At 56.8% G+C, this 24,973-nt stretch overlaps 1 pseudogene; it reads right to left on the reverse strand.

Moving 5' to 3' along the window:
• Positions 1-14,992: 14,992 nt before the first annotated feature.
• On the reverse strand, positions 14,993-17,657 carry LOC141976458 (olfactory receptor 1f45-like; annotated as a pseudogene).
• Positions 17,658-24,973: the final 7,316 nt, after the last annotated feature.

Raw genomic sequence — 24,973 nt, forward strand, 5'->3', positions numbered from 1 at the left:
CCCTTACTCTCAAGAGATTGTGGAGTACACAGCAAGCAGCAATAACAATGGGAATATTGGTTTTGCTGAGGTCTGAGCGAGTCAGTAAACTGCGCCAGCAACCCTTTAAACGTCCAAATGCACATTCTACCACCATTCTGCACTTGCTCAGCCTATAGTTGAACAGCTTCTCACTACTGTCCAGGGTGCCTGTGTACGGCTTCATAAGCCATGGCATTAAGGGGTAGGCTGGGTCCCCAAGGATAACTGTAGGCATTTCAACATCCCCTACAGTTATTTTCTGGTCTGGGAAGTAAATCCCTTCCTGTAGCTGTTTAAACAGACCAGAGTTCCTGAAGACACGAGCGTCATGAACTTTTCCCGGCCACCCCACATTGATGTTAGTGAAACGTCCCTTGTGATCCACCAGGCCTTGCAGCACCATTGAAAAGTACCCCTTGTGGTTTAGATACTTGCTGCCTTGGTGCTCTGGTGCCAAGATAGGGACATGGGTTCCATCTATCGCCCCACCACAGTTAGGGAATCCCATTGCAGCAAAGCCATCTAGTATGACCTGCACATTTCCCAGAGTCACTACCTTTAATAGCAGCTCAATGATTGCGTTGGCTACTTGCATCACAGCAACCCCCACAGTAGATTTGCCCACTCCAAATTGATTACCGACTGATTGGTAACTATCTGGCATTGCCAGCTTCCCCAGAGCTATTGCCACTCGCTTTTCAACTGTGAGGGCTGCTCTCATCTTGGTCTTCAGGGCAGGGGAAAGCAAGTCACAAAGTTCCATGAAAGTGCCCTTACGCATGCGAAAGTTTCGGAGCCACTGGGAATCATCCCAAACCTGCAGCACTATGTGGTCCCACCATTCTGTGCTTGTTTCCTGGGCCCAGAATCAGCGTTCCATGCCATGAACCTGCCCCATTAGCACCATGATGTGCATGCTGCAAGGGCCCATACTTTGGGAGAAGTCTATGTCCATGTCCTCATCACTCGTCACCGTGCTGCAGTCGCCTCGCCTGGTTTCGCTTTTGTTGCAGGTTATGGTTCTGCATATGCTGATGGATAATGCACGTGGTGTTTATAGTGCTCATAATTGCCGCGGTGATCTGAGCGGGCTCCATGTTCCCAGTGCTGTGGCGTCTGCGCTGAAAAAAGGCATGAAACGATCGTCTGATGGCAACTGACAACATGGCTTACAGGGAATTAAAATCAACAAAGGGGGGGGGGGCTAAACAGAATGGCCCCCTCAAGGATAGAACTCAAAACCCTGGGTTTAGCAGGCCGTTGATTTCACGGAGCGAGGGAGTGGGGAGAAAATGAATACAAAACAAATCTGGTCTAATTTCTTGTTTTGAAACTTAAAAGGGAAATGACCTGGCTGACGTCACTCCCATGTTTGCCCAGGCACCCCTGACCGACCTCACTGAGGTTGGCTAAAAGAGCACCCTGGAGTACAGCGACGACAGCTACCAGTCTGCTGCCACAAGGCAATGAGCTGCCGCTGTGTAGCAATGCAGTCCCGCGTCTGCCAGCACCCAGGAGACGTACGGTGACGGTGAGCCGAGCAGGCTCCGTGCTTGCCGTGGTATGGCGTCTGCACGGGTAACCCGGGAAAAAAGGCGCGAAACGATTGTCTGCCGTTGCTTTCATGGAAGGAGGGAGGGAAGGGGCAATGTTTTTGCCCCATCAGGCATTGGGATTTCTACCCAGAATTCCAATGGGCTCCAGAGACTGTGGGATAGCTACCCACAGTGCAACGCTCTAAAGTCGACCGTTGCCTCGGTACTGTGGACGCACTCCGACTTAATGCGACACATGGACTGTATAAAAACGCTTTCTAAAAAACCGGCTTCTATAAATTTGACCTAATTTCCTAGTGTAGACATACCCTTAACTTTGTGTAGGCACGGCCTCAGCGCTCAGCTGTCCCAGAGGCATTCATTACACCTTCGTGGTTCTCTCTAACCTGCTGTCACCTCGGAGGTTCACTGGAGCTTTCCACTATAAAGGCACGCAAAGCAGAAGGCAACCAACCTGTCAGTTCTGGTACAAGGTTTCTAGTGAAAAGTCACTCCCCTTTACACTCAAGTGCAAGCCAGAACATGAGACTCCCCAATTGCAGTGTTTGTTCAAGGCATCTCCAAAGGGGGAATTGTGGAAAGCCGACCCCTCCACCCACTTCCCTTAACACCGCAGTGGGCTTGATCCCTGCTATCCAAACCACCCGCCAGTGCTTGTCGCCAATCCTACGATTAACTAGGGCTTTATTAACAAAGCAAAAGAAATGAGGTATTTACAAGGTTAAAGCAGGTGACAAGGATACACAAATCAGGTATGCTTCTATAAGCACTGTGGATCTTACAATTTCTTGTCGGGGGGTTTTGATTCCCTTCCCCCAGAGCTCAGAGTCCACCTTCATGTGTCCTCTAGCCGGGTGGGGAGAGCGATCGACCAAGACTTTGTTCTTTGGTGCATCCCAATGGCCCCTTTTTTCTTTCCTGTGTGTCACCTCGTAACACGGGCGGCAGGTGTTCCAAGTGAGATTTGCCACCAGCATTTCATAGAGCTGAACACCAAACCCATTCTTCTCAATGTCATTATCTGGAGGATGTTCATAGATGGTGGGGACCCAAGCCGGTTTCCAGGTACCTATGTAACCTCTGAGGATAGAACAAGAAGAAAGGGGCTTAAACTGCAGCAAGTGGGCAGTTAGGTTGGACCTGTCAGGGTGGTTAAGCACTAGAATAAGTTTCTTAGGGGGGTTGTGGAATCTCCATCACTGGAGATCTTTTAGACAAACCCCTGTCAGGGATGGTCTAATACTTAGTCCTGCGGTGAGGGCAGGGGACTGAACTTGAGGTCCCTTCCAGTCCTATAATTCAATGATTTTATGTCAGGGTCCATGGGCCTTGGTGTGTGGCTCACACCAACAGGGATCCCTTGGGAGCCTTATCCAGAGCTGAACTCCCTTGAGTATGTCTCTCCTAATCTCTAACCTCCCATTGGCCTGGCTGCAGATCCAGGCCCTTGCTGCTCACCCAGCCTTCAGAGCAGCTGAGCCCTGGTTTTAGACACACACATCCTGCAGGTGTCATCCCCTCCAACAGGGGGCAGCAGGGACACACACACACACCCCACACACACAAAAGCTGGGCTCATCCTGTCCGGCAGGGATACACACAGCAGAACTCATCCCCTCCAGCAGGGGGCAGTGGGGACAGAGTGCAGAGCCTTCACCCTCCAGCAGAGGGCAGCAGGGACACCTGCACTGCACGCGCAGAACTAATCCCCTCCAGCAGGGGGCAGCAGGGACACACTGAGCCAGCTCTTCTGGGGCAGGCTGCAACAGAGGGTCAGATGGGAATAGGGGGCTACGGTGGGAGGGGACAAGTTTCAAGTCCAGCCTGGCCGCTCTCCCCCTCATCCCTGCCCCTGCCCACATTCCCCCCCTGCTTGCAACAGATCCCCCACCCCCACCCCCGACCTCGACCTCGACCTCGACGGCTAGCCCAGCCAGCCCCTACCCAAACAATGCAGCACTTTCCCAGCGGGGAGAGCAGGACAGTGCCAATGTTTGGGCCGGGACCAGCTGGGGCGGGTCTGGGCGTCCGGTCCCGGTCCCTGCAGAGAGTCTGTCCCGAACCTCACCCAAACGATAGAGCACTTTCCTAGAGAGCAGAGCAAAGAAAGTGCTATTGTCTGGGCCAGGGGCGGGCAGTGACCTCCTGCTCCTACCCCTGGGGGAGCGCCCTCTTCCACCCCAACCCCATAGAGCAGCCCATCCTCGCAGCAAATCCCAGCTTGAGGGGGGCTGGGAGCACCCCGCGCTCACCCCTGCTGCACAGCCTGGCCCCTGCCCCACACAAACAATATAGCACTTAGTTGAAGCTGAGGTCACAAAGAAGTGCCAGTGTCTGTGTGGGGCGTGGACGGCCACTGTGGGGGGCGTGGACGTGTGGCATGGACGGCCACTTTGGCACCCCCCCAAAACCCTACTGCACATACATCCCCAGACAAGCACAGAGCGCTGACATGGTCCAGCATTTCAAATCACTTCACACCAGCAGCCAGTAGCGTTCTCTTTTTTAACAGGGAAACTGAGGCACAGCACAGGGGAAATGACTTGTGCCAGGTAACCCAGCAGGTCAGCAGTGTTAGTGGAACCCAGGAGTTCCGAGACTTAGGCCAGCTGGGCTGCACAAGCTGCACTGGGTTGTGTGTAGGTGTGTCCATAGTCACAAAGACTCACAACTAGTGTGCAGTTCTCTAGTGACTAAAACGCTGTTTTTCCAGGCCAAGATAAAGCCAAAATGAGGCGTGTTTTAGTTAATACTCTCAACAAGCCAGATTGTTCATCTACACAGGGAGATGATCTGAATTAACATTGAAATGTCTTGGTTCGTCCGAAGTAATCCTAATTGATTTAGCCACCCATGTGGTTGCTCCTTCAGAATGAAAGTGACCTCAGTCTGGTTCGGCACCAAACGGAGCCCACTTCTAGTCTGAATTTGCTCCCCACAGCAAAGAATTCCAAAATGGAGAGGAATAGCGTGGCAGGTAAATCTGAGGACGTGCATTTGGAGAACTTCAAATGGATGAAAGAGACAGACACACACACGTACCTGGAATCAGCATACAGGGTTATCATACATTTTAGATCACAGAATACATGTAGAATTGGATGTGTGTGTGTGTGTTTCATATTGTGGCTGCATATAATGCAAGCTTTATTACACACAATTTTCTATACACATTCTTTTACCCAATTAAACATGGATTCCATACATCCATTTTCCAATTATAATCCAATTTCTATTTAAATGGCGTTTCTTTCCATTTTATAATCCAATTTGGCACACACTTTATTATAATCAAACTTGCATTCAGCATGCAGTTCCCATCCATCCCTTTATAACCAAATTTGATTATACGGAGATACAATTTCTAGACTAGCATTCTCTGGGCATGCAAGTCTTATAATTTGAAGAACATTTGATGCCCACATTTGCAGAACTTTCCTCTATAATAAAACTCGATTTAAATATAGACATACAATTGCTATGCAATCAATCTGCTAATCAAAGCTGGACATGCACACAATTATTTCATAGTATCTATATAGTGTATGCATCATTCATACACACTACATGTTAAACAAGTGTTTACATGCAGTCCCCGCACCCTAAATCAACTTCCTGAGTCATGATATGCACATTCTTATTTCTATGTGTGTAATGTGAAATGATATCTATGGCAATCGATATAATTGCCAATTGTAACATGCCCAAAAATTTCATACACGATCGCATGTGTGTGTGTATAATTCATCTCTATTACACATAACGTGTGTATATGCCCAATTCCTGTCTGTATGCCCTATTTTATAATCAAATTTTACACGTACACATATATTCATATACACCATGTAAGTTACATTTTGTGCATGCATGCTGTGGATAGTATAAAGACATCGTGTGTCAAACTACACACTACATAGACAGGGTTCAGAGGAGCAGCCGTGTTAGTCTGTATCCGCAAAAAGAACAGGAGGACTTGGGGCACCTCAGAGACTAAGCAATTTATTTGAGCATCAGCTTTCGTGAGCTCCAGCTCCCTGCATCGGATATAAGTATACCTAAGCAAAATAAACGAAATCATATGTAACTAGATATAGTTTGTATATATAAAACAAATTATTCTATACACACATACGCTGACGTATAGACTATATAAAAACTATACAAATTAAACGAGAAATATATGTCTATAGAGTTGATCGATATATAAACCAAATACTAGATACATGCACACTATATATATAAAAAACAGGTATAAGCCCAAACTCAAAATTTAACTACACACAGAGATTACACTGTGTACACACTGCGACAAACACTATTTATACAGGGTTCAGAGCAGCAGCCGTGTTATTCGCAAAAAGAAGAGGAGGACTTGGGGCACCTTGAGCCTGACCCATTTATTTGAGCAGAAGCTTTCGGGGGAGGGGGCATGTGTCGCTGTAGGGTATTGACCATCCTGATTTCAGAGGTGATTCTTTTTACTGTTTCTTGTTCCTTTTCAAGAACCGAATGTTGTTTTCATTGTTCCAAGATCCTGGGGTTTGGGTCTCTGGTCAGCTGTGCAAATTGGGGAGGATTTTTACCAAACCTTCCCCAGGAAGTGGGGTGCAAGGGTTGGGAGGATTTGGGGGGGGGGGAGAAAGAGGTTTCCAAACAACAGCTTTCCCAATAAACCCAGAGAAACGTTTGGTGGTGGCAGTGGAAGTCCAGGGGCAAAGGGTAAAATAGTTTCAGGGGTTTTCATGCAGGTCCCCACATCTGTACCCCAGAGTTCAGAGTGGGGAAGGAGCCTTGACGGGCTCAGGAAAGCTTCTGCTCCAATGAATTGGTTAGTCTCTCAGGCGCCACAAGTCCCCCTGTTCTTTTGGCTATGGATATACACTACCAGCATTCCTGTAGCGTATAAACACCCGCGACATACACACTAATTGTCTATATGACAACCCATAAGCCGTATATATTCTATACACACTCACCCCACTAACTACAGAGCACGTATACACTACACACACCCTGGCACGTAGGAAGCCTGGGCAAGTGACAATTCAAACGCGACCCCCCCCGCCCCCCAGAAGCCCAGGAATGTTGTAGCTGGTTGTGTTACTCTCGGCGGGGGGGGCCCAGGGGTGGGGCCGGGGCAGAGGGGATCTGGAGAGACAGGATCTAACCCTGGCAATCTGGAGCCAGGGAGAGCGTTCCCACATTCAGTGGGGCAGGGCCTACCCCCCCGGCAGGGGTGGATGTGGGTCTGTCTGGGGGATGTGGACCATGCAGCTGTTGCGACCAGTTGCTGGGGTGGCCCGAAGCCTCCTTAACACACGTGGCAAAGACACAACACGGCACTGCCCCCCCGCAACGAGGGGGGTCCCTGGGGAGCCCCCCTCCCCGGCTGCCCCGCTGGAGAGGCGGCCGGCCAGAAGCTGCCAATACAATGAAGCACTTTCTCCAGGCTGGGGCACAAGACAGGGCCACCGTATTGGCGGCCTCCGGCCGGCGGGGTCACACTGGCCCCCCAATGCAGAGCCCCCCCCCACCGAGCCCCACGCCGGTCCCTAGGGATCCCCAGCCCCCAGGCGCGGCTAAGCCGCCATCAGACCCGAATGACCCCAGCCCCCCTTGCCCCGAGACCCCTTTGATACTCCCCCCCCGACCCCATTAGCCCCTCACCCAGCCCCACTGCCCCGAGACCTCACCCACCCAGCCCCACGGGATGCCCGGCCCCACACATCACCCCCAGACGCTGCTAACTCCCATACACAGATCCTACTGCCCCCCCCAGACTCCCACAAACCCAGCCCCACAGCTCACGTCCAAGCCTACACTGACCCCCACCCCGAGCCCACTCAACGCTCCGTTCGGCCCCACACCACTCCCTAGGGAGCCCCAGCCCCACACCTCACCCCAGGACCCATTAACCCCCCTCCACACACACACACACCCAGCCCCACACTCACCCCAGGACCCATTAACCCCCCTCCACACACGCACCCCCAGCCCCACCCCTCACCCCAGGACCCATTAACCCCCCTCCACAAACACACACCCAGCCCCACCCCAGGACCCATTAACCCCTCTCCACACACGCACCCCCAGCCCCACCCCTCACCCCAGGATCCATTAAGCCTCCTCCACACACGCACACACCCAGCCCCACACTCACCCCAGGACCCATTAAGCCACCCGCCGAACTGGCCTATAGGGACCCCGGCCTCACACCTCACCCCTGGGCCCATTAACCCCCCCGCACACACACACACACGCACACCCAGCCCCACATTGTTCTATAGGGACCCCAGCCCCACACCTCACCCCAGGACCCATTAACCCCACACACACACAAACCCAGCCCCACAGGTCACTCCAAGACCCATTAACCCCTCCACCGCCCCAGCCCCACACTGATCTATAGGGATCCCCGGACCCACAGGTCACTCCCGGACCGCAATCCCACCCCCTCCCGGGACCCCGCTAACCTCATCACCTAGCCCCCAGCACCACCCCCTGCGACTTCCCAGCCCCCCAGCTCACCCCGTTCCCTACACCCAGCCCCTCACCAGGGATTCTCAGCCCCGGGAGACCCCACTACCTCCCCCAGCCCAGTTCCACACCCCCCAGGGATATCCAGACCCAGTTCAGCCCCCAATACATACACCATTGGGTCTAAGGAGCCCCCCAACTCACTCGAAAACCCCACTACCTCCCACACAGCTCAACCCCGAGGACCAACTAAACCCCCCAAACGCAGCCCCACATCTCACCCCCGAGACCCCACTAACCTCCCCCTAGCAACATCTGTAGTTACAGGTCACCCCAACATCGTCACAGGTAACCCCGCACCCCACACTCCTAGGCACCCCCCATTCAACCCACTGGTCCTAGCACAAAGCCCCCTCCCGACCACTCAAAGCCCCCCCTTCTCCTATCGACCCCGCTACACCTCAACCCACCCCTCACCCAGAAAGGTGAGTCTTCCTGGGACCCCCAACCCCAGCCCCTAGACCTCCCCCATCCTATAGGTCATCCCCCTTCACCCCACTATTCCCCCCCCACATACCTACCATCTGCTGGGCCTGACCCCTCCTGAGATCTGTGGGTCCTGTCCTGCCCCCCAGCTACTCAGGACCTTATAAAGGTCGCACCCCGCGGGCTGGCCCCTCCTGCCATTGGCCCCCGGCCTCCCTCCACTCCCAGACTTTCCTCCAATCAAGTTCAAGGCCCCCCCCAACTCTTGGAGAACAAAGACCCACCCAGCCCCTCCCTGGGTGATTCAGATCAGGAGTGGGTGAGGGGTGGGGGGCTGGATGGGCCATTGACCCCTCGTCAGCCAGAGACAATGGGCCTGGAGTGGCGGGGGGGGGCTCTACATACCACATGGCCAGAGGTGGGGGGTGGGGTCCACAGGGGAGCAGGCTGCTGGGGCAGGAGGCCTGAAGTCCTGAATGGGGGGGAGAGTTGGGGTGCCCAGATCAGAGCCATGTATCCCCCCGCTCCCCCACCCCATCAGATCATGGGGCCCATCTACCCTGCTATCAGGCCTCTGGACAGTGGCTCCGCCTGGCTGTCACAGAAGGGAATGGGGGAGCCCGGCCCTGCCCAGCCCCCTCAAAGTTGGCTCAGACCCTGGCCTGACAGGGCCAGCAGGAGCCTCTCCCTACATGGAAACAAGATGCTAGCACCCCATGGCTCCTACCCCTAGGGGTTGGGAGGGGTGAACCCTGGTGTCCTGGCCAAATCCTACCCCAAGTGAGTCCAGCTGCTCTGCCCCAGAGGTGGCCGCATCTCAAGCCATGCTCATGTGGCGATGTGTGTGGCTGTTCCCCACCTGCCCCGCCCCAGAGCTGGCTGCATCTCAGCGCCGGGCGAGCCGTCCCCATGCGGCATTATATGCGGCCTGCCCTGCCCCAGAGCTGGCTGCATCTCAGCGCCGGGCAAGCTGTTCTGGTTCAGTGGGCACAAAATGCTTCGGGGCCCTTTCGCAGCGTGGGGAAATCTTCAGTCCCAGCATGACACCCCCAGGGTCAAATGAACCTCCCCAAACTCCCTCCAGCTGGGCTGGCCAGAATTGCCCAGAGAGGGGGTGTGTGCAGGCCTGGGGGCGGCTCTGGGGCTGGGCCCTGATGAGGGGCATCTCCCCCTTTTTGGACTGGGGGGCCAGGATGGGGGCTATTTGGATTTCCACCAAGCAGAGGAGTGCGGATATTTGCATTTCAACGACCACTCTTTGTTCGGGGGGGGAGTCCACGAACCCCAGAAGCTGCTCCAAGGAATCTCCCCAGCCTCTGGCAACAAACCCCCTTCTACGTCTGCTCCCCTCCCTCCCCCCGGGCAGGGGATCCCCCAGCCCACAGACCCCCCCAGCCCTTCTCCTGGGGAGGGGATCCCCCAGCTCACAGACCCCCCGGGCCCCAGCCCTTCTCCTGGGGAGTGAATCCCCTAACTCACAGGACCCCCCCAGCCTTCTCCTGGGGAGGGGATCCCCCAGCTCACAGACCCCCCCCCAAGCCCCAGCCCTTTTCCCGGGGAGAGGATCAGCGCCAGGGATCAGCCCCATTAACCCAAGTAGAGCTACAGGGCACATTGATCTTAGTTGGGGATCTGGCCTTTCTCCCCCCCCACCATTGACCCGCCTACCCCACTGATTGACCCCTGGGGGTCCAGCCCAGACTCTCTAGGAGTCGTTCATTAAGTTATTGACCAAGGTCTGGGCTGAATGTTCCCCCTGGAGAGGGTGAATCACCCGCCCCACCCTGATTCAATCAGCTGGGGCGGGGTGGAGGGGATGTCAGGGGATCCTCCTGGGGGGAAATCCTGCTAGTCCCAAGGGAAGGGCCAAGCTGCCTTCTCTGGCACGGCTGGGGAGCCAACAGGCCCCTCAAAGGGAGCTCCCCTAGAGAAATGAAACCAGGCCCAGCAAGGTGGGGGAAGATATATGAAGGCCATATGGCCAGGGATTGAACCCAGGAGTCCTGGCTCCCAGGCCCCCCTGCTCTAACCCACCAGCCCCCACTCCCTCCTGGAGCTGGGGAGAGAACCCAGGAGTCCCAGCTCCCCCCCGCAACCGCTTGCAGCCACTTCCCTCCCGAAGGAGAAGAGCCTTGGGCCATCACCCCACCTCAGCTCCCAGAATCCCTGAAGGCCCTTTCTCCGCTGTGTCCCTCCCCCGATAGAGCCCCCCAAACTCAGCGCTGGGCACTGTGGGATAGCTACCAGAATGCACCTGGCTCACGCTAACCCCGGCTAAGGGCCAACAAATCCCCATCATACCCGGCTCCCTGACTTGGCCCCAGTGCTGGGCTGGGGGGCTGACTGGAGGAGGGGGCAGATCCAGTGATGGGTGGGGTCAGATGGGCTGGGGTGCAGGGAGGCTCTGTGATGGGGGGCAGACGGGCTGGGCTGGGGGCAGACAGTCTGTGACGGGGGGATCTTTGTGATGGGGCAGATAGTCTGTGATGGGGGATCTCTGTGATGGGGGGCAGACAGGCTGAGTTTGAGGGGATCTCTGTGATGGCGGGGGGCAGACAGGCTGTGCTGGGGGGATCTCTGTGATGGGGCAGACAGGCTGTGTTGGGGGATCTCTGTGATGGGGGGGCAGACAGGCTGAGTTGGGGGGATCTCTGTGACAGCGGGGGGCAGACAGGTTGTGATGGGGGGATCTCTGTGATGGGGCAGACAGTATGACGGTGGATCTCTGTAATGGGGGCAGACAGGCTGAGTTTGGGGGGATCTCTGTGATGGCAGGGTGCATACAGGCTGTGATGGGGGATCTCTGTGATGGGGCAGACAGGCTGAGTTTGGGGGGATCTCTGTGATGGCGGGGGGCAGACAGGCTGTGATGGGGGGATCTCTGTGATGGCAGGGGGCAGACAGGCTGTGATGGGGGGATCTCTGTGATGGCGGGGGGCAGACAGGCTGTGATGGGGGATCTCTGTAATGGGGGCAGACAGGCTGAGTTTGGGAGATCTCTGTGATGGCGGGGGGCAGACAGGCTGTGATGGGGGATCTCTGTGATGGGGCAGACAGGCTGTGACGGGGGGATCTCTGTGATGGCGGGGGGCAGACAGGCTGAGTTTGGGGGGATCTCTGTGATGGCGGGGGCAGACAGGCTGTGATGGGGGATCTCTGTGATGGGGGGGCAGACAGGCTGAGTTTGGGGGATCCCTGTGATGGCGGGGGGCAGACAGGCTGTGATGGGGGATCTCTGTGATGGCGGGGGGCAGACAGGCTGAGTTTGGGGGGATCTCTGTGATGGCGGGGGGCAGACAGGCTGTGATGGGGGGATCTCTGTGATGGCGGGGGGCAGACAGGCTGAGTTTGGGGGGATCTCTGTGATGGCAGGGGGCAGACAGGCTGTGATGGGGGATCTCTGTGATGGGGGCAGACAGGCTGAGTTTGGGAGGATCTCTGTGATGGCGGGGGGCAGACAGGCTGTGATGGGGGATCTCTGTAATGGGGGGCAGACAGGCTGAGTTTGGGGGATCCCTGTGATGGCGGGGGGCAGACAGGCTGTGATGGGGGATCTCTGTGATGGCGGGGGGCAGACAGGCTGAGTTTGGGGGGATCTCTGTGATGGCGGGGGGCAGACAGGCTGTGATGGGGGGATCTCTGTGATGGCGGGGGGCAGACAGGCTGAGTTTGGGGGGATCTCTGTGATGGCAGGGGGCAGACAGGCTGTGATGGGGGATCTCTGTGATGGGGGCAGACAGGCTGAGTTTGGGAGGATCTCTGTGATGGCGGGGGGCAGACAGGCTGTGATGGGGGATCTCTGTAATGGGGGGCAGACAGGCTGAGTTTGGGGGATCTCTGTGATGGGGCAGACAATCTGTGATGGGGGGGATCTCTGTGATGGGCAGGGGGGAGGGGGCAGACAGGCTGGGGTGTGGAGTGGCTCCAGCGAGGGGGTGGGGGGGCCGATCTCTATTGTTCTCCCTGGGCCTTTGTCTCTATTTGCCTTCCTCCCCCCATCCCCCCAGCTCATTTGCAAACTAATCCAGCTCAGCCCTGGGCCCAGATTCCTGCATATCAGTGGGGCTCGAGGGGGGTGGGCAGGGCCCAGCAGGGAAGGGGAAATCTGCCCTAGAGAGAGTCTAAAAACAGCTAAAAGCCCAGTTTGTTGCGGGGGAGGGGGAGCTGGTAGCCTGGACCAGGACGCCTGGGTTCTCTCCCCCGCTCTGAGAGGGGAGTGGGGTCCAGTGGGTTGGAGCAGGGGGTGCTGGGAGCCCGGACTCCTGGGTTCTCTCCCTGGCTCTGGGAGGGGAGTGGGGTCCAGTGGGTTAGAGCTGGGGGTGCTGGGAGCCCGGACTCCTGGGTTTTCTCCCTGGCTCTGGGAGGGGAGTGGGGTCCAGTGGGTTAGAGCTGGGGGTGCTGGGAGCCCGGACTCCTGGGTTCTCTCCCTGGCTCTGGGAGGGGAGTGGGGTCCAGTGGATTAGAGCTGGGGGTGCTGGGAGCCTGGACTCCTGGGTTCTCTCCCAAGCTGTGAGAGGGGGGTGGGGTCTGGTGGGTTAGAGCAGTTTACATTTGGGGGTGGCGGTTTCAGAGACTCCCTTGGGGTGAATATGGGGGGAGCTGGGTAAAGGGGGTGGCTCTCCATGGGGCAAAGGTCTGGGGGTTCAGTCTGAGCACCAGGAAAAAAGAGGCCCCGGTTGGAGTTCAGGGTGAATGTGGAGATTGGAGTGGGTGACAATTTGGGGCCTTGAGTGTAAGTTTGGGGTGAAGGTGAAATGGGGGGGTTCTCAGAAACGGAGGTTAAAATTAGGGCAGGGGGCTCAGTCTGAGTCTGGTGGCACAGGAGGGGACAAGTTTGGGGGGCTGGGACCTGAGTTTGCGAGTCTAGCATAGGGCTGGGAGCTGAGTTGGGGGGACAGGGGCTGAATTTGAGGGGGGCTGGGATGGAGGGAATTGGGGGGAAGAGACAAGATGAGTTTGGGGGGATGGGAGCTGATGGATGGGAGCTGAATTTGAGGGGGGCTGGAATGGGAGTTATTTTGGGGGGATGGGAGCTGATGGGATGGGGCTGAATTTGAGGGTGACTGGGAAGGGGGTTATGTTGGGGGGACAGGACAGGAACTGAGTTGGGAGGACAGGGGATGAATTTGAAGGGGGCTGGGATGGGGGTTATTTTTGGGACAATGGGGGATGAATTTGAGGGGGCTCAGATGGGGTTATGTTGGGGGGCTGGGCTTAATTTGATGGGTTATGTTGGGGCACAGGACAGGAGCTGAGTTGGAGGGACAGGGGCTGAATTTGAGGGGGCTGGGATGGGGGTACGGGAGCTCAGTTGGGGGGAATGGGGAGGGAAGATAGTTTGTTTGGGGGGACTGAGTTTCGGGGGGCGGCAGGGGCTGAGTGTGGGGAGAAGATGCAGGAGGGGGGATGGGATCTGAGTTTGGGGGCCCAGGGCTTTGCTTGGGGTGATTTCTGAGGGTCCGGGGCTGGGCGCAGGGGCAGGCAGGCGGGGGTCAGGCCTGGGGGGTCCCGCCCTAGCTGACTCCGGCTCCTGCTGGCCCTCGGCAGCTCTTTGCATGCCAATAGACGCCTGGAGCCAGGGGGCCCAGCCCTACACAATGGGCCATCTCCTGCCCTTTGATATGCGCAGCTTGGGGAGGGGGGGACCCAGCCTCATGGCTGGGCGGGGTGGGGCTGTTAGACCTTTGGCCCAGAGATCTCGTCCTCTGTCCTCAGCCCCCACCCACCCCCTGACTGAGCCCCCAAACCTGCCCCCCCCCGAACTCACAGACTGCCACACCTGATACAGGGAGCCAGGACTCTCCCCGGGCTCTGGGAGGGGGGTGGGGGCTAGTGGTTGGGAGCCAGGACCCCTGGGTTCTCTCCCCAGCTCTGGGAGGAGAGTGGGGTCGAGTGGTGAGAGCAGTGGGGGCTGGGAGCCAGGACTCCTGGGTTCTCTCCCCAGCTCTGGGAGGGGAGTGGGATCTGGTGGGTTAGAGCGGGGCGGGGGGGAGGGGCTGGGAGCCAGGACTCCTGGGTTCCGTCCCCCGCTCTGGGGGGTGGGGGTTCTAGTGATAAGACTTGGGGACTGGGAGCCAGGATGCCTGGGTTCTGTCCTGGCTCTGGGAGGGGAACAGTGGTTAGAGCAGGGGGGGCTGGGAGCCAGGATTCCTGGGTTCTCTCCCCAGCTCGGGGAGAGGCTGGAGAGAAGCGAGAGGCTTGTTCTGCTTCCCCCCAGGCCTTGGCCGGACGAGGTTCGATGCAAGGGTGCCGGGGGAGGGGGGGGAACCTCCCTGGGGGCACTGCCAGCCTCGGCCCACGCGTGAGGTGCCCGTTCAGCCTGAACCGCCCGGGCCGCGACTCAGGCTACAGACGGCGCCAAAGCCCTTGACGGCGCTTTCGTTACAAACCAATTTCAGTTCATCTGGAGAGACGCTCTTGTGTAGACATGGCCTTGTTCCTAGCCTGGCAGGTTAGAAAGGGCCGGGCGTGTGCCGGGACCCAGCTGGCTCCCCACAACTAGAGAGAGTGGCGTGAGTCAGACAGGCTCTGCCCTCCTGGGGTGCCTCAGAACTGGTCCCCCGAGAGGGGAAAGGCACCATGTCCTGTTCCCCACCCCCCGAGCCAGCCAGTCACCCTAAACCCACCCCTACTGGTCCTCACACCCCTCCCAGAGCCGGGGAGAGAACCCAGGTGTCCTGGCTCCCAGCCCCCCTGCTCTCATCCACTAGCCCCCACTCCTCTCCCACAGCTGGGGAGAGTCCTGGCTCCCTGTATCAGGTGTGGCAGTCTGTGAGTTCAGGGGGCAGGTTTGGGGGCTCAGTCAGGGGTGGGTGGGGGCTGAGGACAGAGGATGAGATCGCTAACCCTGCTCTAACCACTAGACCCCGCTCCCCTCCCAGAGCTAGGGAGAGAACCCAGGCGTCCTGGCTCCCAGCCCTCTCTGCTCTAACCACTAGACCCTGCTCCCCTCCCAGAGCCAGGGAGAGAACCCAGGTGTCCTGGCTCCCAGCCCTCTCTGCTCTAACCACTAGACCCTGCCCCCCTCCCACCGAATCGTTTTCAGAGTCCCAGCTTCCGGGGAGAGAGTCCCCCCCCCCCCCCGCAGTGTTCTTGTCAACCTCGTGAATGTTGCCTGGGAGCCGGTGGCGTGTCTTGGCAGACAAGCTCACTGGGGTGACGCGAGCAGTCCCAGCCCAGCACTGGCTGCGTAGACAAGCCCTGACTAGGGCCAGAATAAACTCTCAGCAAGGGCTGAGGAAAAGCAGAGTAACGGCCGAGTAAGGACAGAGCAAAGTCTGAGTAAGGGACGAGCAAAGTCGGCTCAAGTCGAGTGAAGACCGGTGAAGCTCTGAGGAAGCACAGAGTAAACCTGGAGTGAATTCTCAGCGACCTCTGAGGAAGGATTGAGTCACGCCAGAGTAAGTTGGGAGGATGTAGCCCCACCTCAGTGGTCGTCGAAGGCCACTGGACATGTCAGAGCGTAACATCCGTGTACCCGTCATATATATTAAATTGAACGTACTATGATCCAGTGGAGAGCAGAGATTTCTGTCGGTAGGACAGCTCTTGTAATGACAACCGAGGGGGCGACCGAAGACTCGGTCCACGGACCGGAGACCAGTGGGCCTCCGAGAAACCAACCTGCGCGACACTTTACGATCAGGAGTTTTGGCCAAGAGGCGGGGACGGCGCCGGCCCTGACTTCGGGAAGTGGCAAGAAAGAGGCGGAGAGATTTAATGTCGAGCCAAAGTTGAAAAGAAAAGGGATCGACACGCTCATGGCGAACCGCGAATTGAACTGGGGACATGCCCTCTCAAGAGACCCGCCCTCTACCCACAGGGACTCACTCCCTCCAGAGACATGCCCCTTCACCCCACAGGGACGTGGCCCCCCCCATTTACACCCCCTCAAGGGCTTCATCCCCGCAGGGACACGCCCCCTCATTCCCCAAAGGGACACGCCCACTCAAGGAACACGCCCCTACCCTCAAAGGGACACACCCACTGAAGGGACACACCCCTCAACCCCAAAGGGACATGCCCCCTCATTCCCCAAAAGGACACACCCCCACATCACCTCACAGGCCATGTCCCTTTATCCCCCCACATGCATCACCCCCCAAAAGGACATGTCCCTCAGCCCCACAGAGACCCACCTCCTCCCCATCCCAGCCCTAGCCCTCCCCCATTACCCTTTGGCCCTACTTCTCCTGACCCCCTGCCCCAGCCCCACCACGCCCCCCTTAGCCTGTCTAGGCCCTGCCACAGGGCGGCCTTTATGTCCTGGTTGCACAGACGGTAGATGAAGGGGTTGAGCGTGGGGGTGACCACGGTGTACGTGACCGAGGCCAGCTTGTCCCGGTCCCCAGAGTAACTGGAGAGGGGCGGGAAGTAGACGCCGATGGCGGTGCCATAGAAGAGCCCCACCACAGCCAGGTGGGCACCGCAGGCCTTGCCGCGCCTCTCGGGCACCCAGAGGATGCGGGCGTAGGAGAGGATGACGAGGAGGAAGGGCCTGAGGAGGAGGACGCCCCCCCCTCCAAGAAGCTGAGTGGCTCGTTGAGCCGCTTCTGGGAGCAGGCCAAGGCCAGCAAGGGCTGGAAGTCGCAGAGGAAATGCAGGCTGCGGGGGGCGGGCGCAAGTGGAGAGCCGGAGCATCAGCAGGGAGTGGAGATGGGCCGGCAGCCAGGCAGTGCCCACCAGCGCCTGGCGCTGCAGAGGGCTCAGGAGGACGGCGTAGCGCAAGGGCCGGCAGAGGGCCAGGTAGCGGTCCCAGGCCATGACTGCCAGCAGGAAGTTCTCGGGGATGGCAAAGGCCACGAAGAGGTACATCTGCACCAGGCACCCGGTGTACGGGATGCCCTGGGGCCGGGCGCGCAGGCTGGCCAGCAGCTTGAGCATGGTGGTGGAGGTGAAGCAGACATCCACCAGCGAGAGGTGGCTGAGGAAGAAATACATGGGGGAGCTGTGCCGGCGGGGGTCGGAGCGGGTCAGCAGCAGGATCTGTAGGTTGACCAGCAGGTTGAGGAGGTACATGCAGAGGAAGAGGGAGAAGAGCAGGTGCTCCTGGCCGGGGCGACTGGAAATCCCCAGCAGGAGGAAGTCAGGGTGGACACTGCTGTTGGTGCTGTCCATGGGCCTGATCAGGCAAAGAAATGGGGATACGGCTGAGAGTGTGGGTGATGGATGAAAGGAGATCCATCCATTTGTCTAGCCAGCCGCCCATCGGTTCATCCATCCATCCACTAATCTACACACAAATCCCTCCATCCCTCCATCCATCTGTCCACTAATCACCCCACCCATCCATCCATCCTTCCAACCCCCCCCACACCCCCATCCATCCATCCACTCTTCACCCTACCCATCCATCCATCCATCTGTTCACCCATCCACTCTTCACTCTATCCATCCATCCATCCATCTATTCACTAATCACCTCATCGATTCACCCATCCATGAATCACCCTGTCCGTCCATCAATCTATCTATTCACCCTTCTACTGTTCACACTACCAATCTGTCCGTCCATCTATTCACCCATCCACTCTTCACACTACCCATCCATCCATCCATCCATCCACTAATCATCCCATCCAGCCATCCATTAAATGTAGACATTTCTAAATCAGCAGGTCCAGATAACTTCCATCCAAGAGTTTTAAAAGAGCCAGCCGAGGAATTCCCTGGACTGTTCATGCTGATTTTTAATAAGTCTTGGAATGTTTGGGAAATTCCAGAAGACTGGAAGAAAGCCAATGTTGTGCCAACTGGTAAAAAAGGCAAATGGGACTACCCGGGTAATTGTAGGCCTGTAAGTTGGACATCGATCCGGGGCAGGATAGTTAAGTAACTGACACAGGACTCAATTAATAAAAAATTAAAGGAGGGTAATGTAATTCATGCCAGTCACCATGGGTTTCTGAATAATACAGCTTGTCAGACGAACTCATGATCTTTTTTTGACGAGATTACAAGTTTGGTTCCTAACGGTAATAGCGTGAAATCATCGCTTGAGATCTCTGTATGGTGTTTGACCTGGTACCGCATGACGTTTAGATTAAAAAACTAGAAGGATATAAAATTAACTTACACGGCGTGTAACTGGCTAACTGATAGATCTGAGCGTGTATCTGTGAACAGAGAATCCTCATCGAGCGAGTGGGTTTCCAGTGGGATCCTGCAGGGTCTGTGGCTTGTCCCTACGCCAGGTACCATCTTTATCAGTGAGCTGGAGGAAAGCAGAACCCTCCTGGATGAAGTCTGGAGATGACACAACGTTGGGGGAGGGGTAAATAAGGAGGCCAGGTCGCTGATACAGAGCTGTCTGGATCTCTTGGTAAACTGGGTGCGTGCAAAGAATAGGTGTTTTAATATAGCAAAATGTAATTGGGTCCATTTAGGAACAAGGGCAGCTGTCTGTCTTCTGGGAAGCAGCAGAATCCGGGGTGGGGGATAATCAACTGAACACACAAGCTCCCAGTGTGACTCTGGGGTCAAAAAAGCTAATGCAATCCTGGGATGTATAACCGGGCTTAGCGCCTACTGGCAGCCAGTTCCCCCTCCCCACCAGCGCCTACCGCCATCAGCTGTTTCGCGGCATGCAGGAGGCTCTGGGAGCGAGGGGGAGAAGTGGGGAGGGGGCACGCTGGAGGAAAGGGGTGGAACTGGGTGGGAAGAGGTGGGGCAGGGGCAGGAAGAGAGGGCAGGGGTGGGGGCTTGAGGGAAGGGATGGGGTGGAGGCAGGGTTTGGGTTGGAGCAGGGGGTTGAGCACCCCCTGCCGCCCCCGGAAGAAGCCGGTGCCTATGTAAACAGGGGAATTTCGAGTCGGTGCAGAGAGGTGATTTGACCTCTTGATTTGGCCCTGATGCGACCGCTGCTGCGGAGCCTGCATCCGGTTCTGATCCCCACAGTTCAGGAAGGATCTTGGTAAATTGGAGAGGGCTCAGAGAAGAGCCACAAAAACGGTGAAGTGATCAGTAACCCTGCCTTCGAGTGAGAAACGCCAGCAGTTCGGACTATTTAGTGCAGCAAAGAAGGCGAAAGGGTGACTTGATCCCCGGCTGGAAGTACCAACATGTGGGAGCAAATATTTACTAATGGGCCCGTCAGTCCAGCAGAGGACTGTGGATCCCCGTCCTACGGCTGGAAGTGGAAACTGGACAAACTGAGGCTGGAAATAAATCATGAATTTTGAACAGTGAGGAACAATTTCCCAAGGGTCGCGGTTGCTTCACCATCACTGGCCATTTGGAAATCAAGGTGGGATTTTTTTCTGAAAGCTCTGCCCTGCGAATTACGGCGGGGACGGGCTCTGGCCTGGGCTACACAGGGGGGCAGACTAGGTGACCACAACAGTCCCTTCTGGCCGTGGAATCTAGGAATTTAGGAATCCACCCCCTCCATCCATCCGCTAATCTACAAACAAACCATCCATCCCTCCATCCATCTAAATACTCCATCCATCCCTCCATTCATCCATCTAAATACTCCATCCATCCACACACCCATCCATCCCTCCATCCCTCTAGCCATCTAAATACTCCATCCACGCCTTCAGTGAGTGATAGAAACTGAGATCAGGGCCCCGTCGTGCCAGGCGCTGCCCAGACCCCAACCGAGATCAGGGCCCCATCGCACCGGGCACTGCCCAGACCCACAGGAGAAGACAGTCCCTCCTTCAAAGCACAGACAATCCCATTCGATATTGGGTGGGAGGGGGGAAACGAGGCACAAAGGGCAGAAGTGGGTTCACTTAGGTTCACGCAGCAGGTCAGTGACAGACCTGGGGAGAAAACCCAGGAGTCCTGACTCCCAGTCCTGCCCCCTTCCCCCCCCCCCCCAGCACTCTAACCACTAGACCTCACTCCCCTCCCAGAGCAGAGAAGAGAACCCAGGAGTCCTGGCTCCCAGCCCTCCCCCACTAGATCCCACTCTCCATGATGAGTGGAAGTCCCTGAAACTTTTTGCTTTGCCCCATTGAGTATTTCTGCCCCCTCCACCCCATCCCCCCACTACTGGATTCCCGCCCCCCCCACCCCCGCCCCTGGGGCTGCACTTAGGGGGACGGCCACTGGGTGGCAGCACTAGCCTAACAATATGACCAAGCCAGGTGTGTGTGTGTGTGGTGGGGTCGCATCTCTGATGACCCAGTGTCCAGGGCTGGGGGCTGGGTCCAGGCTCCCCAAGCCTGGCGGGGGCTGGCGTGGGGTTGGCTCAGCCGGTTGGAGCCGTGGGGAACTGACGGTTGGCCCCAGGCGGGGTTTACGGAGCAGAGACCCTGTCGCACTAACTTGGAATCGTCTGGAGATGAGATTCCAAGTCCAGTTACTCAAGGGGACGGCTCTGATGATGTCCGAGACTTAGACGTCTGTGAGGCCTTTGACTTGGTCCCGCAATTAAAAAAACCTAGAAGGATACGAAATAAACACACACCCTGCCCCGCCCCATTCAATGGGTTTAAAAACTGGCTAACTGATAGATCTCAAAATGTGACTGTCAACAGGAATCGTCGTCGTGTGGGAGGGTTTCCAGCTGTGGGTCTCAGCCCAGGGATGCTGGAAAACATTTGAGGGTCGTGGGCGGGACAATCAGCCGAATGGGAGATCACAGTGCAACGCTGGGACCGGATGAGCTAATGCCATCCTGGGATGTATAACCAGGGGAATTGCGAGTCAGAGCAGAGCGGGGATTTGAACTCTGGATTTGGCCCTGGTGCGGCTGCTGCTGGGATCCTGCCTCCGTTTCCGGTGGCCACCTTTCAAGAAGGACGTTGATCAGTCGGGGAGCGGTCAGAGAAGAGCCCCAAGAATGATTTAAAGGGCTGGAAACCCTGCCTGAGAGTGAGAGACACCAGGAGCTCCCGCTATTGAGCTGAACAAAGAGAAGGTGAAGAGGTGACTGGATCCCGTCTGTATGTACTGACGTGGGGAACAACGATTTAATAGTGATGGCTGAGCCCGATCCAAAGGGCTGGAAGTTGAATCTGGACAAGTTCAGACGGGAAGTAAGGCATCCGTTGTTAGCAGCGAGCGGCATGAGCCCTGGGGATAATTTCCCCCGGGGCGCGGTGGGTTCTCCATCACTGGCCTTTTTTCAATCGAGCTGGGCCGTTTTTCTCGGGGTGACTGTGGGGGACACTCTCTGGCCTGTGTGAACCCTGAAATCTGCTAAAGGGGACTCTCTCTCTGTCTCTCTCTCTCTCCCAGGGGTCTGTACTGGGACGAGCACTGTTCAACATACTCATCAATGATCTGGAAAAAGGGGTGAACAGCGAGGTGGCAAAGTTGGCAGATGATACAAAACTACTCAGGATAGTTAAGTCCCAGGCAGGCGGCGAAGAGCTACAAAGGGATCCCTCAACACTGGGTGACGGGGCAACAACATGGCAGATGAAATTCAGTGTTGATGAATGCCAAGTGATGCCCATCAGAAAACAAAATCCCGACCATACGTACACAATGATGGGGTCTGAATTAGCTGTTCCCACTCGAGAAAGATCTTGGGGTCGTCGTGGAGAGCTCTCTGCAAACATCCACTCAGTGTGCCCGGGCCGTCAATGCAGCGACCAGAGTGGTGGGAGTCATTAGGAAAGGGATCGATAATAAGACAGAAAATATCCTATTGCCTCTCTGTAAATCAGAGGGAGGGATAGCTCAGTGGTTTGAGCCTTGGCCTGCTAAACCCAGGGTTGAGAGTTCAATCCTTGAGGGGGCCATTTAGGGATCTGGGGCAAAAATTGGGGATCGGTCCTGCTTTGAGCAGGGGGTTGGACTAGATACCTCCTGAGGTCCCTTCCAACCCTGGTATTCTATGATTCTATGTAAATCCGGTCTGCCCCCAGCTTGAACAAGATATATAGGAGTTGGGAAAGGTTCAGAAAAGGGTGATAAAAATGATGAGGGGTATGGAACAGCTTCTGTATGAGGAGAGATTAATAAGAGTGGGGCTTTTCAGTGGGGTCTCCGCTCAGGCTGAGGGAGGGGTTCGAACCACCTCCCGGGGCAGTCCCCTCACCGACAGGCTGTCTACAGAGTTGTGACGCGGTGGGGCCAGTCTGTAATAGCATTGGGATGCCGCCTCAGTTTCCCTCTGGGTGTTGCGTTGCTGGCCAGCGGGCGAAGGGGGGGAAGGGTTAAGTCTGCCCCTGGGTTGGCGCGGGAGCCAGGAGCGGGGGCTGCCGCCTGGCTGTCTGGGGCCCAACCAGTGGGTTGTTGAGGAAGTCCGGGGACGGGACAGGGATGAAGGGCTGGGCTGGGCTGGACGACGAGGACCGAGAGACACGGGGCCACCAGCGTGCGTGCTGGGAGATGCTCTGGCATGGCTGGCCAAGGCTTTAACCTTCTTGCCTCTCTTTGAGCCACGCTACCCCCTAGGCTGCATGCCAGGGGCCAGCAAACCCGGCTCTGGTTGGAAAAGGCGGGGGGGGGGGGGTTGCAGCAAATCCTGGGGTGCCTGTGTCCCTGAAGGGGGGTAACCAGCTCTGCCAGGGGTCTGTCTCAGCTGGACGTGCCGGGCAGAGCCGCCGGGGTGGAGCAGGAGGCCCGGAGCCCAGGAGCTCAGTCTCAGAGGCGGGGAGGCTGCGGGGCCGACCCTGAAGGTGGAGTGGGCCCCATTTTGGGGGGCACATTGCTGGGGTTCTGCCGAGAGGCTGTGGAATCAGGGCATCCGGCCTGGGGACAGGGGGCTCGGGCTGGCCAGCATGCGGGGCTGCCAATGGGAGTCAGGTCAGCAGCGGAGCCGAGGTTTGCAAAATGCCAGGAGCAACTCAGTGTTGGACTCTGGCAACCTGTCTTGGGGTGGTGGGGAGCAGTGGGGTCTTGTGGTCAGAGCAGGGGGGGCCCAGGAGCCAGGACGCCTGGGTTCTCTGCCCAGCTCTGGGAGGGGAGTGGGGTCTGGTGGTTAGAGCAGCGGGGAACGCCGGGCGGGAGTCAATGTCATAGTGGAGTGACCCACAACTGATGCCAGGAGATGGACCCTCCATGCTGATCCGAAGCCCCCTGCCCCCGACCCTCTGCTTACCTGATTTCAGATTCTCCGCTGCGTGGGGAGGCTTGGCCAGTATTCTCGGGGCAGGGGGAGTGGCGGTGGGGGGGAATCACTGGGGCCTGGATCTCTCACCCTGCAGAGGAGCAAAGAGCCAGGCTGGGTGGCCAGTGGGGGTATTTCACTCCGTTCCAGCCCCTCCCAAAACCAGGCAGACAAGTCCTGGTTGGTGCCTTGGGAGCTCCTTGTTCCCCCGAGCTGGGGAGGCCTTAATGAGGTCTCAGGAGGGGCTGGAGTCATCTCCCACCCACTTCCCAGCAGCCCTGGACCCCGGCACTGCCAGCCCGCCCGCCTCTGCCCCAGGATGTTCCCCCAGTGGGCTCCCACCGTCAACTCAGAAGCCCCCAAACCTCTGAGGTTGGCAGAAGATGCCAGGAGCTTTAGTTTCTGAATCCTCATTCATGTCAGGGTCCATTCTGGGCTTTAGGCTCCAAGCCTTGGAGGGCAGCCCCATGTACAGGTCCCAGTGCTCCTTCCTCCTCCAGGTAAGTCTACATTTCGAGCTGGAGAGACACACCCACTCCAGCCCTCCTCGAACTGGCACTCACAGCGCCAGCTCCAAGTGTGGTTCCCCTCCTCAGTCATCGTGCATTTCCTGACCGGTCCTCAGCTCCAGAGCTCATGGTTCTAGGTCCCTCAAGCCCCATGTTCTAGATCCCCAATGCTGGATTACTTTCCATTGAATAAACGGGCCCAGAGATGTGACCCTGTTAAAATTCCTTTTAAACTTTTATGGAAGATACAGGTTCTAGGTCCCTGACAAGGTTCTAGGTCACTCAAGCCCCAAGTTCTAGATCCCCAATGCTGGAGTAATTTCCATGGAATAAATGGGCCCAGAGATGTGACCCTGTCACTGTCCCACATTAAACGGTGTTAAACACAGTTCGGGGTTTGGTAACAGAGCCATCAACCTGCCTAACCCCCCTGGCAAACACCCCATTAAAAATCCTGTTCACCTTTTATGGAGAGAAGGCAAAGCAGTTAAGCACTGGAAATGTAAGACAAATGCACATGAAACGTGGAAGGAAACCAGCAACGAAAGACAACTCCACTTCTGTCTCTGCTGCTGATTATTTATTTGCAACCTCACCGCTCGAGAACCGCGGTCCTGGCACGTGTTTTCAGGCATCGTGGCCAGTTCTCTGAAAACATCCGCTCGATGCGGTGAGATTAAACAGAGGAGGACTGTTCTGCTTGGAAAAAAGATGATTAAGAGGGGGGATATGATAGAGGTCTAGAAAATCATGAATGGGGAGGAGAAAGTCAATCAGGAAGTGTTATTTACCCCTTCTCTTTACACAAAAACTGGGGTCACCCAATGAAATTAACAGGCAGCAGGTTTTAAACAAACAGAAGGAAGTATTTCTTCACACAACGCACTGTCAACCTGTGGAACTCCTTGCCA

Source organism: Natator depressus, chromosome 23 (assembly GCF_965152275.1).
Source record: "Natator depressus isolate rNatDep1 chromosome 23, rNatDep2.hap1, whole genome shotgun sequence".
NCBI classification, from domain to species: Eukaryota; Metazoa; Chordata; order Testudines; family Cheloniidae; genus Natator; species Natator depressus.